This window comes from Salvelinus sp. IW2-2015, linkage group LG20, assembly GCF_002910315.2.
Source record: "Salvelinus sp. IW2-2015 linkage group LG20, ASM291031v2, whole genome shotgun sequence".
Classification (NCBI taxonomy): Eukaryota; Metazoa; Chordata; class Actinopteri; order Salmoniformes; family Salmonidae; genus Salvelinus; species Salvelinus sp. IW2-2015.
In genome coordinates this window covers 70,287,022-70,292,757 of record NC_036860.1, presented here as the reverse complement: position 1 = coordinate 70,292,757, position 5,736 = coordinate 70,287,022, and positions in this window count along the sequence as shown.

Sequence of the window (5,736 nt, the reverse complement as noted above, 5' to 3'; positions counted from 1 at the left end):
GTGCGTGCGTGCGCGTGTGCGTGCGTGTGTGTGCGTGTGTGTGTGCCATGCTAAGAGGACTGCTGTGAATCGCTCTGCATATCAAAAAGTTACAAAACGATGTCCATTTCCTTCGCCAGTATCCTTGACAGGCGGGACCACCAATGTGTTTTTTCCCTCTTGCAAAAATAGCCTCTCTTTTAACCCCAGAATTCCTTCAGAAATGGATCGGAGCGACTCTATTCAAACGTGAGAAAGTCATGGCCCCAAGGCTCCTACTTTTATGACCAAGGAATCTCCATGCCATGCCGGGCTCTTCAGTTACCGCGGTGTGACGTGCGGTTTGATTGTACTGTACGAGTCTAATGGGCTGCGTGAGCTGCAGGAGAACACCCGCTGGCCACTCAACCCGACGCGCCGAGGCGTCGCTATGTCCTGCCCTGCAAACTCCCTGTCTCAGGTTTTGATTGAATAGGCCACCCAAGTACTTGCTTTTAACTTCACAAAAGGACAATAGAGAGCCTGCTACCACATCATTCAGCACGCTCCCTCTTTGCCCAAGTAGCTACATATCTCCCCCAGAGCCAAAAAGAGGGAAGCATTGTAGCTTGTGTAACGTGGCTGTCATTATGTGCCGTCTTAAAGTAGGCCTACATACCGCTCTTTCTTCAATAGCTAACCGTCACACATACGTGGGTCAACAGCCTAACCACGCAACAACTCATTTTTTGGGAACATGCGTCCATCGGAACTTCTGACTAATCCGAATGTGAGATTTGGAATGCCATAGATCTGTGACGTGACAAAGGGCCYCGGAGAACAGCGAGAGAAAAGGACGCCACCTGATACTGCACATCTCTGTAAGAGATGGCCTTCCTCTGAGAGAGCACCATGCTTTATGACTACAGGGGCTGACCTCGGAGGCCTGAGCAGAGAAAGAGAGAGCCATTAAAAAACAGATATTTCTCTGTCCTGCTGACACGGGGGATCCCGACGTCAGAGGCCTACGGCAACACAGGAGCCCTGTGTACGGATCACGTCCACGCTCTGGTTGTGCTAACATTTTCAGACAGGTGTAGATGATTAAAAGAGGCATTGTGAACTGATTGTGATCAGATCTTGTAAGTATAAACGCAAAAAAAGGACGCATGTTAGAACCATATATAAACGGGGTTACTGAGGCCATACATTACCGGCCTGATTGAGTCAAAGGAAGAAGAGGTTTTTTTTCTTCTGGTATGAAGAAGAGAGCTTGCTGGGAAAAGTGGGCGACTGAGGACAGCTCTGAATTCAAAGATGTTGGGTTGTTTGAGTGCATCTGAGAGGGTGATTTTGTACGTCTGCGGATATATATATCTGTGTTCTGTAAATGTGTACAAAGTACAAACCTATGCTGTAACTATCTACAGTAAGGGTTCATTTGGCTGGCAAACTAAATACCAGTTTCTTCATCCCATCCATGATTATTGTGGTTGTCCTTGTATGTTTGATGTCTGTCTGTGTGTGTGTGTTTGTTTGTGTGTGTGTTTGTGTGTGTGTGTGTGAGTGTGCGGGTGTGTGTGCTGGGCTGAACCGAACAGCTGGCTCATTTCCACTCTCTGGGTTAGTGACGGCTCTCACTCACAGACACACCAGAGGATTTTGGGGCCTCACAGGGCCACACTGCCATCTGATAGGGCCACTACAGGAGTGCTATTTATCTAAGGTTAGGTTACAGCAATTACAGCAGGGTCAGGCAGACTGACACACACACGCATGCATGCTAACACACACGCATGCACGCTCACACACTCACACAGTGATACACACGCCCACACACACACAAACACACACAATTATAACAAAAGGAGTCAGACTCTCTCTCTCCTTCTCTCTCACACACTAAACACAGCGAAAGCGCTACAACGTTTGTCACTGACAAGCTTCTAGCGAAATTACAAATCTGACATCGACCTCCGTCACGCTGCCCTCTCCTTTCGTCAAACTCGCTACCCCGTCTCCCCTGTCCCCCATCCACCTTCGCTAACCCCTTTCCTACCTGTCACCTCATCCATGACAATGCTTTTACAGCCTAACAGCCGAAGCCCTCCTCACCCCGCTTAACGTCCCTCCTACCCCTCCTCTCCCTCCTACATTAGTCCCACGCTCTCACGCCTTAACCCGTCCCGACTCACCCTTTACCCCTCCCTCCATCCCTATCCCTCACCGGATGCCCTTTACGTCCCCGCCGCCCGCCTCTCCTCACAATCGCGACACACACACTTTCGTCTCCGCGATTAAAATCAATAATCACCCCGCCTCCTCTCTCTACAACCTTGGGAAAAATAGCCTGCCTTCTGGCCTTTTGTAAGCCCCCTTCCATCATCAATCACCTACCAGATCCAGAAACACATTATCGCAAAGATATAGATAAAATTATCGAATTATAAAATACAATTGCTAATAAATTATTCAAGTATACCTTAACGTCCCCCTCCTCTCACCCTTACGTCCCTCCTTACCCTAACTTCCCCTCCTCCCGCCCTCCTCATGCTGCCTTTCACTGTTTATGAAAGCAGATCTGCTCTGTGTGAAACCGTCCTTACCGCCAACAACCTATTTAGTTATGCACATGGGTGGTTCACAAATGTGAGACTGGTTCAAGTAGATACTTGGTTTCACACAGTACTGGTTCCTACAGTACTGATTCCATAGTACTGTGTATAGTAATACTGATGTTCATTACGCACTGGTTCATTAAGTACTGGTTCACCACTGTACTGGTTTCTATAGTACTTGGTTCTATATGAGTCTGGTGTTCAACAGTACTGGTTCACCGGATTATCTGGGTTTCTAAACCATGTGTGGGAGCAATCCAGTAGAGGTTACCTCTTGATCCAGAACAAGGTGGGGTTAGTGTGTGTGTGTGTGTGTGGTGTGTGTGGTGTGTGTGTGTGTGTGTGTGTGTGTGTGTGGTGTGTGTGTGTGTGTGTGTGTGGGTGTTGTCGTGTGTGTGTGTTGTGTGTGTGTGTGTGTGTGTGTGTGTGTGTGTGTGTGCATGGTTGAAACATGTTTATTTGGTATCTGAAGGGTAATTGTATCGGAGGATTGTCCTAATGACACATTTTCGCCCTGAATAAAAAGTACAAAAACACATCATGTTTATTTCTTAAACTAGAAAGTCAGTTAAGTAAGGTATATTCTTATTTACAATGAAAGGTAGGAAACAGCTGGGAGTTATTGCCTTCCTGGCGGAAGATATTTTACCTCATCACGCTCAGAGGATTCGATCGGTGTACAACCTTTTGGTTTAACTGGGCCCAAACGCTCTAACCACTAGGCTACCTGCCTTCATGTTATAATGAGAGAAACATTATACCAATATGTGTTGACACAATTGAATCCAGCTAAAGTGTTTATTTGTTGATGAAATGGATCTTATTCATTATTAAGTGATTGGCCTACAATTAGCTACCAAATTCACCCACATGAGAAAATGGTCAAATATGGGTAATTACCATAATTGATTACCTAATAAATTACTTATTTTGTTTCTTTTGGGATTTAATTTAAATGTAGCACAATAGATATGGTCATTCGCACTCGATTGTACTTGTGTGAGTGAATGAATACACTCATTGTTAATACTGAATGAATCACTCATTGTTAATTAAGATGAATGAATAATCATTGTTAATAACATGAATGAATAACTCATTGTTTAATAACATGATGAATAACTCATTGTTAATAACATGAATGAATACTCATTGTTAATAACATGAATGAATAACTCATTGTTAAATAACATGAATGAATAACTCATTGTTAATAACAATGAATGAATAACTCATTGTTAATACATGAATGAATAACTCATTGTTAATAACATGAATGATAACTCATTGTTAATACATGAATGAATAACTCATTGTTAATAACATGAATGAATAACTCATTGTTATAACTTGAATGAATAACTCATTGTTATAACATAATGAATAACTCATTGTTAATAACATGAATGAATAACTATTGTTAATAACATGAATGAATAACTCATTGTTAATAAATGAATGATAACTCATTGTTAATAACATGAATGAATACTCATTGTTAATAACATGAATGAATAACTCATTGTTAATAACTGAATGAATAACTCAATTGTTAATAACATAATGAATAACTCATTGTTAATAACATGAATGAATAACTCATTGTTAATAACGAATGAATAACTCATTGTTAATAACATGAATGAATAACTCATTGTTAATAACATAATGAATAACTCATTGTTAAATAACATGAATGAATAACTCATTGTTAATAACATGAATGAATAACTCATTGTTATAAACATGAATGAATAACTCATTGTTAATAACATGAAGAATAACTCATTGTTAATAACATGAATGAATAATCATTGTTAATAACATGAATGAATAACTCATTTGTTAATAACATGAATTGAATAACTCATTGTTAATAACATGAATGAATACATCATTGTTAATAACATGAAATAAACTATGAATCATGAATAATCTCATTGTTAATAACATGCAATGAATAACTCATTGTTAATAACATCAATGAATAACTCATTGTTAATAACATCAATGAATAACTCTTGTATAACATGAATGAATAACTCATGTAATAAATCAATGAATAACTCATTGTTAATAACATCAATGAATAACTCATTGTTAATAAATCATATAATGATAACTCAATGTACTCATTGTAACTAATGAATGAATAACATTTGGAAACTCTTTTAATCTGATCCTTTTAAACCATGTGGACTTGCAACAGCAGAGCGCGGGTATCTTCCTTTTCCCTCATGTTATTCAACTGTTGCCATGCACCCGCAACAGAGAGAACTCAGATGTGCCAATGCCTTTTGAACTGTAAAACCATGTGGACTTTGCACTTAACTTTGAATGTAAATGGAATGTTGACTGTATAGAGCAGCATGTTTTGTTTTGTCTTTTTTCTTTTTCATCCAACGAACCAGCTTGAGATACTAATGATACTAAATGTTTTTGGGGGTCTATGTGTATGTTTTTAGTTAAATAAAATAAAATAATAGGCCTTTACCATTGAAAACCATCTTGCCTAGCAGTTTTGATTGAATGGGGACTCACACAGAAATCCTATTGCTTATTTCTCTACTGGGTTTGAGTGACTCTGGAACTGTCCTTTATGGATCATGTTAGAGATAAGTCCGTTGTTCTAATAACAAAAGCCAGACTTGACATGGTAAAAACAGGCCACCCAGTCGTTCACTGCTCTGTGGTGCCCCTGTCTCCCTCTCCCATGACCTCTGACCCTAGCGTAATGTACCCCCAAGGCACTGGTAAATTGACCCTCTCGGAGATGACGCACAAGGACCCTCTGTTTGCGTTGTCGGAGGAGGGTGGGGTGGGGGGGGGGGGGAGGTGGACGAGGGGTCCAGACAGCTTGGCTACAGGGTGACAGGGAGGGACACTGGGGTGTCATCTATTCTATCCTTCTATCCTTTCTTGTCCTCTTCCTGTCCTATCCTTTCCTGTCCTGTCCCTGGTGCTGTTGCCACAGTGCTGGCAGATGTCATCAGGTGGTGGCACCTCTGGTAGCTGGGTGACAGACCCAGCCAGTGGCCACGGTTTACGTGTCTATCCCTTAGACCTCTTGCTACCCGACCCGAGTCTGACGGGCCCGACATTATACAACGGGTTAGGGCTGGTAGGGCTGGTTTTCATCAATAACAGGGTTTCAGGGAAG